Source organism: Myxocyprinus asiaticus, chromosome 16 (genome assembly GCF_019703515.2).
Source record: "Myxocyprinus asiaticus isolate MX2 ecotype Aquarium Trade chromosome 16, UBuf_Myxa_2, whole genome shotgun sequence".
Classification (NCBI taxonomy): Eukaryota; Metazoa; Chordata; class Actinopteri; order Cypriniformes; family Catostomidae; genus Myxocyprinus; species Myxocyprinus asiaticus.
Genome location: NC_059359.1, coordinates 24,823,043 through 24,838,657, shown reverse-complemented (window position 1 = coordinate 24,838,657; position 15,615 = coordinate 24,823,043).

Sequence of the window (15,615 nt, the reverse complement as noted above, 5' to 3'; positions counted from 1 at the left end):
ATAATATAGTTTATAATAGAAGTGAGGTGTCATTTATATAAAGATTTAAAAAAATATATATATTACTGAAATGAAAACTAAAAGGGCCCACTTAGTTTTGTCTGTCTCAAATACGCTCAAAGATTGGAAGTTACATACTTTTAACACTGTAATGTCAGCTTTCCATAGTTCAACCCACATTGCATACAACTGACAGTTTCAATGACTCGTATGGTGTTTTTAAGTTAGTTTAGAAGTAAGCAGGCTGTAAGTAAATAGGCTAAAATAGGTGCTTATGAGAGAAAAGTAGTTGCTGAAATTTGCAAGGTTTGTGTCTTTATAAGAGTTTTGCAAAAAAGTGCCCTGGCTCGTGATTTAAAACTGCACTAAAGTTGCTTAAAAGTTCTCATTAAAAAAGTTTACTTTTGAAAGAAATTAATTGCACATTTGAAACATATGTATAAAATCATGACCACTCAGATGAGATGAGGACTCCAGTCATATCAGTAACCTTATAAAAGCGGTTTTATTCTACATGGAGAGGGTCCCCTCAAGGGGGGTACCATGTTAGAATCACATAACCAGTCGAATACTACTTGCTTAATCTTAGTAACCACCCTGTTATTGAACACTTTCACTCTTGGATTAAATGCATCATATCAGACTGTGAATTTTTACAATAGCATCTGTAACTGAAAATTAATGATTTTTGATTATGCTTCATCTACGCTGCTAGGTGTCACTGTACGTCCAAGATGTGTTACTGAGTGCACCTTTAAAGTTGACAAATTCCTTGAGTAAATCTGTATATTACTCTTTGTTTTCAGGGTTATACATCTAAATATTTGGTACTTATTGCATCTGTATGGACTAAAGTCAACACATTTTCTTTTTCTTATCTTACTAAGACAGGCATTTTGACCATTCACACACACAGATGCAATCATGAGTCACGAGCACTCTTCTTTCATGCAGGCAAATAGGCACGAGTGCTAAAAAGCAGCTGCCAGTAAATCAGTGTATGTGTATTTGGTATTACCAATTCTGTAGAATGACTGGTGTCATTACTTACTATATAAGCTATATATTACTTAATATTAAAATCTATTTCTTTTTTTAGTATTGACTTAATACCAAAGTACTGGTACTTTTGGCATCCCTTCAAGATTATAAACACATTTGGGGCTTAACTAAAAACATTCGAGGTTTAAGCCCTGGTAGTCCACCCCTAACGCCTCCCATGAGTTGGATTAATTCTGTGACTTTAACTAATTTGATTTTATACCAAAATATTAAATGTATGTGAAACTTATAATGTTCTAAATTAAGTAGTATACAGTACACGCTTGCTTTATCTGTACATTGTAAAAAACAAAAATCAAACTTATATAAATAGTTCACGCAAAAATGAAAATGATCTCATTCTATACTCATCCTCATGCCATCCCAGATGTGTTTGACTTTTTTCTTCTAACGAACATAAATGAAGATTTTTAGAAAAATATCTCAGCTCTGTAAATCCATACAATGAACGTCATACTCATCTGGGATGGCATGAGGGTGAGTAAATGATGAGAGAATTTTCATTTTTGGGTGAACTATCCCTTTAAGATATTAAGTTTGATATTAACTACTGATGAAGAAAATTGAGTTAGAAAGGAAATTATTGCTACACGTTAAGTGGATTCAAACAAAGTAGTTGCAAAAATGAAGAAATAATTTTTATTTATTGTCCAAATAATTTTTGCCTCCAGTATAAATAGTTTTCTTTTCAAAGAGTCATCTGTCAAAAACTAGCTCAGGCTGTCCTGCACTTCTCTGCATATCAATGTTTTTTCCCTTTCTGTCCCCCAGATTCAATATGTGGCTCTCCTGCAAGAGGTTCTCGGGCAGGGAGAGGCCAGGATGGGGTTGCTGACCAGGGAGAGGGTTTCAAGTTCAAGACTACAGCTTGTTCCTGACCAAGAGAAAGAACTGAAAGACCAAGGAAAAGCAGAGAAAAAAAGAGCAATTACAAACCTGCGAGGAATCATCTGTATGCTACAGTAATCTTCATAGCACATTGATTTTGATTGACAAAACACTTTTGGAAAGGGCAAAAATAAAACCCTCCACTTTCTCTTCAATGCTACTCTCCTCCTCTTTCCCTCCCACTAAGATATTCTCTCTGAAGCCACCCCCCTTTTCTCTCTCTCGCTCTATCCCTATACTTCGATCTGCCCTCTGTTCCTATCCTGTATTAAACAACACTTTATTCTTATGCCTGCTATCTCTCATCAGATCATCTTTTAGTGTGTTCCTATTGAACTGCTTTGAGACCTCCTAGTATTTCTATTTCCTCTGGCATGGTTGAAACCCTCTCAGTGCTGCTTTCTCTCTCTCTCTCTCTCTCTCAGCTGTGTCTTTCACTCTGGGACAGACTGTTTCTCATTGAGAGGCCTTTTTTCACTTGTAACACACAAGTCGCTCTCTTTTTTTCAGTGCAGGTTTCCCTCCCCCTCCCCATCTTCTTTACACTTATCCGTAAGAAAGGAAGCAGACAAGAGAGGTGTCTATGAGAAGGAATTATGAAAATGCAGGGAGAGTGAGAAAGAGAGAGAGAGAGAAAAGGAAGGAGGGTTAAAAGAAGAGAGCAGGACTGAGGAGAATGGACTGGCATAAACGTGAAATACGAGAGGGAAAAGAGTATAGTAGGAGAGGAAGACGTAAGAGGAGAAAGCAGGGATGGCTGAGCGACCTGGAAGTGGGCAAAATCAGGGGAAAGGAAACCACCCTTCTATTCCAACACTTGCTGGTATTTAGCTTTTTACTCAGCCTTGTTTTGTCTCTTGTTTTCCCATTTCTTGTCTTCCTTAACTCTCCATTCTGTGTTTGTGTCCATTCTCTTTGTGGTTCTTATTTTTATGCCAATATTTTCCAATAGCTTTCCTGGGTATTTTGTTAAAACCTTCTTTCTTTATGTGAAAAAGTTACCATCCATTTGTGGTACTTTAGGTACTTTTTCCTACTCTTGCTTCCCTCTGCACTAGTCTTGTTTTTTCTGTGTTAAGAGAAACACTCTTGTTTCTTGTGCAACACACAATAGATTTGGTAGTGTATTTCTGTTCAAGATTTTATGACTAATTAGACTTTAGACTAATATTTATGTCTCCAAAAGGCAAAATGGGGCCCAGTCAAGAGTATGAAGTCGGGGGAATGAAAGGTTTAGTACACCACATTCGCATCAGTTTAATATGCTCTGCACTGATGCACTTGTAGAGATGTGTGATCTTTATACTAATTAAAATGCCAAAGGCATGTTCAGTTTGTTGTACTTTTGTTTCACTTGAATCATTATTTTTTTTTTTTTACTGTAGTCCCTTTATTGGGGTGTCCCTTCTGCTCTCCCCATACCACACTCCTCCCATTACCCCTCATCCAGCTAATTGTGTTCCTTCATCTTTGCTCTTGGGAAAAGGCTTACCATTTTAGCACTGTGTTTACCAATTAATACAAATACTGCAATTAGTGAACATTACTCAGCGTTCTATCAGTCTCTCTTCCCTCTCTTCTTTATTGTTTGCTAATTAAATTGATCCTCTTACAGTGTTCTTTCTCATCCTCTGTTTTTCTGCTTACATTGTTTCTTGCTGGGTTTTATAAGTAAATTTACAGTATATCTGACTGCATACCTGTCTCCACGTCAACCCACGATTATCCTCACAGCCCTTACCCTCATTGTTCTGCAGATAGCAGTCTAGCTGTCAAAAAAGTCCTTAAATGATGTTTGCTTTTAACATAAAACCTACAGGTTCTTAACAAGGCATAGTTAAGAGCAGGGGTTTTAAACTAAGGTGTACGGACACCCAGGGCACCGCAAGGAAGTGCCAGGGGGCAGTGGTGGTTCTAGAGGGATGTGTGGACCCCCCCCCCCACCCCCAGGTCGGACAACACTACACTAGCTATAGCACTATACAAATAAATGTGACTTGAATAGAAATTTTTTATCTTCAGGTTTATATTTGCTAGCGTTACCACAATGAAAATATACAGTAAATGCCATTATTTAATTTTGCCATATTGTCTTATGTATATCATGCTTACTATTTTTCTCACACAGTATAATTTAGTCTTTATACATGAAAATATATAACTGCCTTTATATTTTAGGATTAAATCTGGTTAAGAGCTTTTTTGTTTTAATACACTTATTTGTAGTCCCTTGTCCAGTTGCTTTCTTGCTGTTCTGTTCCCTAAATTTGTTTCTTTTTAACAAGCAGTGCAAGTCTTGCAAGAACGTTTCATTTCACCTGTTTTCTCCTTTTACTGCCTCAAAGCTTTAAAGTAATATTCTGGGTTTAATACAAGTTAAGCTCAATCGACAGCATTTGTGGCATAATGTTATTTCAACTTGTCCCTATTTTCTTTAAAGCAAGAATCTGTGTTTCAGTGAGTCACTTACAATGGAAGTGAATGGGGCTAATCTGTAAACGTTAAAATATTCAATGTTTCAAAATTATAGCCACAAGACATAAACATTGTACGTGTTAAAATTGAGTGTGATAAAATTACTTACAAACCTTTTCTTTGTAAAGTTATATCCAATTTTACAACTTTGTTGCCATGATGAAGTAAAGCTGTAAACACTAAAACCCTAAAATGAATGTAAAAACAATGATTTAAACAACTTTACAGCTCAAACAACACACAAGATTTAACAGAAGAATTAATGTAAGTGCTTTTATTAAATTATAAGTGTAACAGTTAAAGGTTGGGCAAAGAGGAGGCGGGAACCGGCTGAACAGCCAACATAAACTTTAATGTAAAACTCATCATAAAACAAACATAAACACACTCATGCATCGTGGCCATCTCTCTCTCTCTCTCTCGAACTGGCGTCTCCGGCTCCCCTTTATCTCGCTCTCCCACTGATCATCTCAGTGCACGGCCTGGCCACGCCCTCCTCCTTGTCACAATAAGCTTCACATTTCTGCCGTTAAGGCCTCCAAAAATTGGTCCCATTTACTTCCATTGTAAGTGACTCATTGTAACCTTGATTTTTGCTTCTCTTTTTTATGAAAAGGAGGGATGTCGAAATTATTTTTTGTGGTATCAACATTGTCACAAATGCTGTTGATTAAGCTTAACTTTTATTGAACCTGGAATATTCTGTTAAAGGATTTCTGTTATTATTTACTGACATTCCTTTTGTTCCAAACTTGTAAGCTGTTATTTTTCTGCGGAATACAAAATATATGTTTAAAAACAGTTTCTGCCACACAACAGCAGTGTCCATGTCTGTCAAGCTCCAAAAAGGACAAATCACAACATAAAAGTAGCATTAAAATAGTGGTGGAGGGGAGGTTTATCATTGAATAATGAATTAATTTTCTGCCAGTTCCCAACCCAAAGCTGTTGTATGGCTTTTGAAGAATTGCAATATAGCCATATGGATTACTTTTATAAATGTTTTGGTCCATTTTTGAGCTTGGTCACTATAAACTTTTAAAGATTCTTAAAACTTTTTTTTCTCCTTTCGTCTTCCATGTGGAAAGTAACAGCATACAGGTTTGGAATGATATAAGGGTGAGTAAATAATGACTTGAATGAATAATTTTCATTTTTGGATGAACTATTCCTTTCAAGTTACAGATCACTTACATCTATTCCTCAATCCAAGGCCGTAAGATGTCCCAGCAGATTGTGACGTAAAACAAACTTTCTGAGTGAGCTGAGATGGCTGTGGAGCAGAAGATGCCTCTAATGTTTCCCTTTATAAAATATTACTCAGCGAGGCCTATCAATTATGTAGAGCGCAGTAAAAAGGGTTGGCAGAAAGGGAAAAGGGGGTTTCGGGACTGGGGGGGGGGTGTCTGTCTGTCTTAGGTTATGGAGTCATACAGAACATAGAAGGCAATGATATTTGACTATCCCTGATCCACTCACTCTTGTGGTCTGCGTTAAGTAAATCCAAGAGGAATGGATGTTCCAGTTGCATTAATGTATGTCTGCCATCAGATAGGCTGCTGTTTTAAAGGCATTCAATCTGGTCTGACATTTTAATATAGAAAAAATCTATTGTATATTTAAAGCCTACAATAAGTAGTGCTATTATGTGGAAGCAGCACTTCACTGTATTTAGTATTTAAGATATTTTCTGGTATATTTTGTCATGAGCAGTCTTTCAGTTTCTAGCTCATAAATGATTGTCAACCATAATACAATATTCTTTTTATTCTTGAAGTTCTCAGCTGAATTTCTTTTTCATTGGCTTGCAGCACTAGCAAATACATTTGGTAGGTTACTACAGCTGTTTTAGTACAACAAATGAATCACCTTGAGCCACAAGTCTTTTTGGTATTGAATACTATCACCAGTATAAAACAGTATAAGGGCCATTGACTCAGCACATGTATGTTCAAGTGTCTCAGATTGCTTGAGCCCACCCTCACTGAAGTGCTCAGGAAATCAATAGGTTTGACATCAACACTGCCTCATCTCTCACTATTTCTCAGAAGGCTATAAAATAGAATTTGGAAAATTCTGTTTTCGTCCCATGTATCCAAAACGCAGAGCTTGTAACTTTTTTGCCCAATTTTACCAGCCACTTTGATTTTTACCAACCACTTTTATTTTTCATATACTGTATATATTAAATGGTTTTTTCTATACTATAATTACTATGTATAGAAAAGAACATACATAGAGAATATATAACACATAGTGCTGGGTAGTAATGGATTACATATAATCTGGATTATGTAATCAGATTACAAAAATCAAGAATTTGTAATTGGATTAAATTACATTTTAAAATACTCATAATCTGACTACAGTTACTTTTTTATAGATTGCATGATTATATATTAAAAAGGCAACGGCAGTAAATTGTTAATAATTTATTGACCATTTTCGTATCAGTATCATATTCTTACCCCAAAGCACAATAGTCTCACAGATGAACATTTTGAGCATGTGCCCCATTTACATTACAACAGTAAGATATGCACCTCAGCTAAGGAATAGGTGATAGTAGTAAGGGTTAAAGGTGCTATATGTAAGATTGACAACAAGCGTTTGAAATGGGTACTGCAGTCCATATTTAAAATATTGGAGAGTTGTCTGCCCCGCCCCAGACTCGAAGCTCATGCGGGTTGTCAGAATGTTGACACGCAAATTAGCCAACTCAGCATCCGTTTTAAAGGATTTCTGTGCTTTAAGTTGTTCCATCTTCCAAAGGCATCTCCAATAAGTATCCTTGTTTTATTACGCCTCTGGTCATGGTGGTTTTTAGACGAATGGTGTGGCTTTTTAGGTCAGGTGGAATCTGTTATCTCTGATCCAGTTCGTTTGCTGTCTTCCATGGCTGCAGCACGTAGTGTTTTTGTCTGAAAACTTGTTCAAATCTGGCAACCCGGCGGTGTCGAAATGCTATTGGTGAGTGGGCAGTGGGCGGGATCACACAGGCCAAAACATAAATTCCGGCCCAGAATGGAAACTTCAAAGTAGAATATACTGGCTGTAGCATTGTTATCGGAGAAGCCAGTATTTCAACTTAGCATGTTTCCTAATTCTCTAATGACATATTATGGTCATTTTATGATTTAGTACAGTAAAAATATTATATATAGCACCTTTAAAAGTAGGTATGTCAGAGTTTAGCACTGTTAGCTTTGACCTAGCAATGTCATTGTTGTTGATTTCAGGTTCATTACTGTTTGTTCATTTTTCTTGATGTCTCAGTGTTTTGAATTATAAACTTTGGCCATGCACTGTCATTGCTGTTAGATTTAATGTTTATTTCATTCATGTAATGTTTAATGCACTTTTTAAAAATGTCATAAGGAGCTTTTAGTTAGTATTAAAGAATGGAATATATTTACTTCCTCTTTGTAACCTACTTTTCTGTTAAAATGATTATCCTACTCAAATGCATGTGACATAAAATAAAATAGAATTAGGTTGAAAGTAATCCAAAAGTAATCGGATTAGATATAATCTATGAGATTACATTACTGATTGCATTTTTTTGTCATGTAATTTGATTACAATTCACAAGTAATCCTCCCAGCACTGATTATTATTATTATAATGGTACATTTACGACATACACGTAGACACGGTAGACAAGCACAGACGAGAAACTTCTTGTTCAAGCACCATTTCTAAGGCTGTACTTACTACACAAGACAATACACATGAAGTCTCAAAGTCGCTGCATACCCTTTGTTTTGCACTGTAATATACAGTAACAAATATCTAGAATTATAATGTCAAAATACAGTGAACCTGCAGAGTTGCGTTCACAATGCATGTAAAACACGAACTGCTCTGTGGAAATAAGCTAACTAAACTCAGAGCACCTCCTGAGATTTTTGGAAATAATTTGCAGCGTTCACATATACGTCACCATTCTTGCAAACTGTTTCCACACGACTGACAGAAGAAAGAGTGAAAACTCTTCACAGGTCATGTTCCGTGAGATGCGCTCGCACTGTGCATGTGAGCGGTTGCGCGTCAATGAATCTCTGAAAACGCAACGATTCAAACACAGGCACCAACCGCTTTTCTTTCGTCTGTTCTTCACAAATTTAATCAGGTGTGTTGCTGTGTTTGTTCAAGTGCGAGTCTGTGTGTCTAAACAAGGCATTTCTTTTCATATGTCAGTGACAAGGTACTTAGTATAATAATGTCACTCTGAGACATCTTACAGGTCACTCGCCACAGTGGCAGGCAGGCGACTAAAATTACCCGCCACTGCACAAAAAGTAACCGCATTTACCCTAACTGCACTACAATGATGAATTCTTTTTGTGCAGTATTCAATTAGCCTCAGCTTAGATCTGAGGTCAGCTGTAGATTTAGGTAGGGATGATATGGACATGTCCTTATCAACTTTCAGAAAATCGGAAATGTCCAGACCAACATTTGGGCAGTTTTACCAGACAGAAAATACTTTAACTTTATAGTATTTTTTTATTTTAATGACTATTAAAGTACTTAGTATAATTATTAATGTGTAAATTATTGCCCTACCTCTTCTGAAGCAACCCATAAACGGTGTTGTCACATGGCATCTGATACTTTTCTCAGCGCCGTTCAGGATGCACCAATCACAGTCAATTGTAAGATTGTGTTTTTTTGTTTTGTTTTTTTTACACAGGCATATTATCATTGGTCTCTTACGTCATATCCTTGAAATTAACAGATTTAAACAAGCATACTTTTTGTGTTTTCTGTCCATTTCCAAAACATTTTCTGAGTTTTGCATGCAGCCCAATAGAGGATTCTGCTTTTTCGGCCAGAAAGCACCCTCTCAAGGAAGACACTTTAAAATTTTAACGATTGTGTCAGAGGTGCAGGATTTTAAGATGCCAATATAACTCCCAATAAATGTTTCATTTTGCACATTAGAGAAGAACATCAGGATAATATAAAAACTAATATTTTGTCAATCAAATTTTTAATCAAGCATTTATTATTAAATTATCATTCAAATATTTCTTAAAAATTACCCTACCCTTAGTTTAGATTTCCATTTGTTTAATGATGGATAATACATTTGACAGAATGTCACTTCATGTCCCTTGGATATCATTTTCTCATGGTAAATCTTCATGAAAAAGATAACATTTGATTTTGACCCAGTGATCTTAGGTTTATCGCATTGCATATCACTGTCACATTATCCAAGTTTATCGCATATCACATTTTTCCTCCTAACCATGAAGCCCTAGTGGTCAGTTCTTAATTTGCTTATTCTGAAGAATTATTATTATTTTAAATAGGCTAATATTTAATATGGAGGGGCAGAGAAATAAGAAATGAGACTTGTTATTTGAGGTAATAATGTTAATAATGCATTTTCTTAATACCAACATTTTTAAATATTATTCTTGCTATTTGTCCCTTCCAACTTTCAAACCAAACCTAGAAAAAAAACTTTTTCTTTGGGCTCTGCATAAAGAGTTCCAATTAAATGTTCTGGAAGAGCTTGTCTAGGCACATAAATGATAACCTGCCTAACGACCTCGTTATGGTCAATGTAAAAATAAACAAGTCTAAATTTTCCTGACTCCAGTGGTTATAGTCAGGGGTTAAACTGGGCCGAAATGGTCCGGAACCTTCTATAAAAATACCATTCCATACCATTTCTTGTATTATCCGGTCCAGCTTTTGTTTAATCCATTTCACACATTCCGTCTCCATTGGCTCCATTTAGCGAGTGTATTATTACTCAAAAATGCTTTCAAGTTCATTACGTTAAATTAATAGTTCACCAAAAGATGATAATTCTCTCATAATTTTCTCATTCTTATGTCATCTGAAACTCCTATGACTTTCCTTGTCCATGGAACACAAACAAAGATAATTTAATGGAGATATGAGGTTTTTTTGTCCATACAATGTAAGTGAAAGGGGACCAAACTTTCTAAAAAGGATGTAAGGGGGAGGCCACCCAATGGCCCAAGGACGGTATCCAATGGCATGGCTGAAGGTCTCCTGCGCATTCTGTCTTATCGTGCGCATTAAGTTTAAGTTATTTCGTTCCAATTAAATAACTATATTATTTGTTTTATGATCCCCGTTTATTTTATCTGACTCCAATTATAAAAGTTTCCAAGGATATATTAAATGTTCCAATCTTAATTATTATTATTAAATTTGGTTTCACATTTGATCATCGTATTTAACTATTTTATATTGTACTCGTTCTAAAGTCTCAGTCGGTGTGCCCCATGCTCCACTCAGAACTGAGCTTTAGTCCGCTACTAACATGGTCGTAGATTTGCGGAAACATGAACTTAACGTTATCTACTAAAGACAGTAATTTCAGAGCAAATCAGAATGAACTCAAATGTAACAATTTACCAAGTAAAATAATACATTCATCAGTTCCAATTAGACAATAATAAGTCAAATTTAAACATTTATCAAAACATAAGGAATAAGAATTGCATACCTGGTAGAGAAAGACTACACACAGCAATTGTGTGGGAGATCTGACTACAGACTCCCTGATTCCTTTGTCATCTCTCCTTAAATACCAAACGATTCTATTGTTATTTCAGATGTGTGTGTTTGATGTTATTCAGGATTTGGTTTACAATTTAGGGGTTTGAAGGTAGACCTTTGAAACTTGTGATTGAGTAGGTTGTTTGATGTTTACAAAGAATGCACCTAATCTGCATACAGCATCTGGGCCCTGTGAGAGATCTGGGAGGGGCATGTCCCTGTTAGAATGCAATATTTTACTAAGTTCTTAAATCTTACTTGTGATTTGACTTTGCTGAAAGGGAATGAGACCCTTTTACCAGTTGCACTGAGACCTCTTGAATGATACCAAACATGTATGATCAGAAAACCTTTTACATTACAGAAAAGGATAAGTCATAACTTAGTTTTTGTTGACCCGAAAGTGACCTGAGGTGAGAGAGGGGGCTGATATGAGTGAGATTTGTGTTTTATGGTCCTTAATCAAACACACCCTGTCTCAGGTGGAGATGCTCTTCTGTGTGAGAGTTTTATGATGTTGGCTCTCGCAGAGCCTTTTGGGTGTAGACATCCTGGTGCTAGCCTTACAAGGACATACTGTAAAGGCAGCATAAATGTAATCCATAAGGCTCCAGTGGTTTCTTTCTAGTGTTGGGTTTGATTCCACCTTAGTCAAGTCTGAGTTAAGTCTGAGTCTTTAAACAATCGAGTCTGAGTCCAAAAGGGGCTGAGTCAGACTCAAGACCGAGTCCATAACAGGCCGAGTCCGAATGAATCTGTTCATGAATCTGAATTCAAATTGTAACCGTAACCACAAGATCAATATTTTAAGCTTATTTTACATTTCACAACTAAGAAAACACAATTGTCAATACAAATGTAAAAAACACCTTTCCTGCTGAATAAACTCCAAAGTGGTTTCAGAATGAAATCATATGCTTTAGGTGTATGAAGACAAAACTATCCTTCAACACACTTCTTATTGCGTTCTGTTGACATTTGAGTTATTTGGTTTATATACCTATATTGGTTTTTCCCCTCCACACAAACATACACCAAAGAAAGTGAAAGTTGCGTTAGTCATTAAAACCTGAGTTATTGTTTCGAATGTTAATTTTGTTTTTTATTTCTACTTCATTTTCAATTTAGTTAACTTTTATTTAAAATGATCACTATCTAAAGAAATAATACAGTTGAAGTCAGAAGTTTACATACACTTAGGGTGAAGTCATTAAAACTAATTTTTAAACCACTCCATAATTTTCATATTAGCAAACTATACTTTTGGCAAGTCATTTAGGACATCTACTTTGTGCATGACATGAGTAACTTTTCCAACAACTGTTTACAGACAGATTGTTTCAATTTTAATTGACTACCACAATTCCAGTGGGGCAGAAGTTTACATTCACTACGTTAACTGTGCCTTTACGCAGCTTGGAAAATTCCAAAAAATGATGTCAATCCTTTAGGCAATTAGCCAGTTAGTTTCTGATAGGCTAATTGGAGTCAATTGGAGGTGTACCTGTGGATATATTTTATTGCCTACCTTCAAACTCAGTGCCTCTTTTCTTTACATGATGGGAAAATCAAAAGAGATCAGGCAAGACCTCAGAAAAAAATTGTGGACCTCCACAAGTCTGGTTCATCCTTGAGAGCAATTTCCAAGCATCTGAAGGTACCACGTTCATCTGTACAAACAACAGTACGCAAGTATAAACATCATGGGACCACGCAGCCATCATACCACTCAGGAATGATGAGCGGTCATGTTGTTCTGTCTCACAGAGATAAACGTAGTTTGGTGTGAAAAGTGCAAATCAATCCCAGAACAACAGCAAAGGTCCTTGTGAAGATGCTGGAGGAAACAGGTAGACAAGTATCTATGTCCACTGTAAAACTAGTCCTATATCAACATAACCTGAAAGGCTGCTCAGTGAGGAAGCTCCAAAACCGCCATAAAAATAGCCAGACTACAGTTTGCAAGTGCACATGGGTACAAAGATCTTACTTTTTTGGAGAAATGTCCTCTGATCTGATGAAATTTTTTTTTAACTTTTTGGCCATAATGACCATCATTGTGTTTGGAGGAAAAAGGGTGAGGCTTCCAAAGAACACCAGCCCAACTATGAAGCATGGGGGTTGCAGCATCATATTGTGGGGGTGCTTTGCTGCAGGAGGGACTAGTGCACTTCACAAAATAGATGGCATCATGAGGAAGGAAATTTATGTGGATATATTGAAGCAACCTCTCAAGACATCAGCCATGAAGTTAAATCTCTGCCACAAATGGCTCTTCCAAATGGAAAATGACCCTAAGCATACCTCCAAAGTTGTGGCAAAATGGCTTAAGGACAACAAAGTCAAGGTATTGGAGTGACCATCACAAAGCCCTGACCTCAATCTGATTGAAAATTTGTGGGAAGAACTGAAAAAGTGTGTGCGAGCAAGGAGGCCTACAAACCTGACTCAGTTACACCAGTTCTGTCTGGAGGAATGGGCCAAAATTCCAGCAACTTATTGTGAGAAGCTTGTGGAAGGCTACCCAAAACATTTGACCCAAGTTAAACAATTTAAAGGCAATGCTACCAAATACTAACAAAATGATGTAAACTTCTTACCCACTGGGAATGTGATGAAAGAAATAAAAGCTGAAATAATTCTCTCTACTATTATTCTGACATTTCACATTCTTAAAATAAAGTAGTGATCCTAACTGACCTATGACAGGGAATGTTTTCTACGATTAAAAGGACTTGTGAAAAACTGAGTTTAAATGTATGTGGCTAAGATGTATGTAAACATCTGACTTCAACTGTATATACTGAGAAATTGTGAAAAAAAATAAATAAATTGTGCTCAGTGATGTCACAAAATGGCAGTTTATGGTGACTACAACTTCAAGATTCAAAAGAACACAAAAGTATAATTCAGAAGTCTAACAAATTATTGCATGTGACTCATGTCTTGTTCTGAAGGAATACAATAAGTTTTGGTGAGAAACAAACTGAAATCTGATGTATTATTAAGTGAAACTCTTGACCGACTGTTGATCTCCTGTGCGCGTTCATGAGAAAGACTGCATGAGAGCTTTAGAGCTACTGGTACAAGAGCAAACCCTTTAATATGGCATGTTGCTTTTTAAAACTAGTCAGTTTACTTTTTCTCTATATATTGTATCTTAAATATAGTTTATTATTATCTTACTATGTAGTACCTTGTTCAATCTCCACATCTCAAAATTTAAAGGAATATTCCGGGTTCAGTACAAGTTAAACTCAATCAACAGCATTTGTGGCATAATATTGATTTACCTCTGTGAACAATCAGAAAACACCCCCTTACATTTTCACATGTTGCGCGAATACATGGGTCGGCTTCTTTCAGCTAGTTGTTGAACAATTTTGGGCATTTGTGCTGACTGACAGGACGACAAAGTGCTCAATTCGGTTACATGTACACTTCAAGTCTGACATTTTGATACAAATACGCTTTTTGTCCCACTGTTTACGTTTACTTTGGACCAAACCAACTGCGTTTACATTAATGCCTCACCAAGATGGGCATTGGAGGAATTATGAAGTGTATATGACCGTTTAGGCACGTACCCGCATTAGCGTTCTTGGAGCACATGCGCATGTAAAGCGTACAAACATTAACCGCCTGTCAATCAAACAGCACACAGCTACAGACGCCTGGAAATAAAAAGTCAATCTTTTATATTTTATCTAGATCAACCAACCAGTGGTTGTCTTGCTATCACGATCGATGTAATGAACACCCCTGGTCTAGGTGTAGAACATAGGCCAAGTATAAAAAATTACTTAAATGTTTATCATCGATATCGAGGACATCTCTCTCTTTTTTTTTCAGATAAACATCAAGATTGTTTGATTGCCCAGCCCTGTTGATAACATTGACTTAATCTCTCACATCAACCCAATAATCTCAGTGATAGATTGCTAAATTACAGGCTACGTTATAGACAAAGAATCTAGTAAACAGAAATATGAAATTTACCTTGATATGTTTCTTAAAATTAGAGGCAGGATTAATGCTGATATCTGGCTTGAGCAAGTTAAACTCACAACACAGTCAGGCAATTGGACTTTTTCACTGCAAAAGCCCTTTCAGGTGCGGCCGTGATGTTCAGGTGTTGAAAATGTGTTTGAGGCATCCTCCACATCCATAACAGTTGGCGCCCGATCTACAGCTGCCATTCAAGTGTGTGATTTTATTTGATGGGAGTCGCCAATCATGTTGATTGATAAAAATAAAATCAGGACAGGGAAGTAGCGAACACAAGGTGGGAAAATAGCGCATTGAAAGTACAGTTACAGCACTTAAAATTTACTCAAGTATACAATTTTTAAACTACTTAAAGTACAATTCCTGGGAAAAACTACTTACAATAACGTGAGTATTTGTAATTCGTTAATTTACACCCCTGAAAATATATAATCTTTTATCTGTTATATTTGCATACATTCTGAAAGGGGTGTGAAAACGTATAGGCCTAAAACAAAAGGGGTATGCAAACTTCTGCAATATATAGTTTGTGAAAATGTATATTTAGTTTTTCAGTATTTAACCACATTTAATTTACAAAATCCACGTAGCCTATTCCATCCACATAATTTCATATTGCATGTGTAAAAAAAC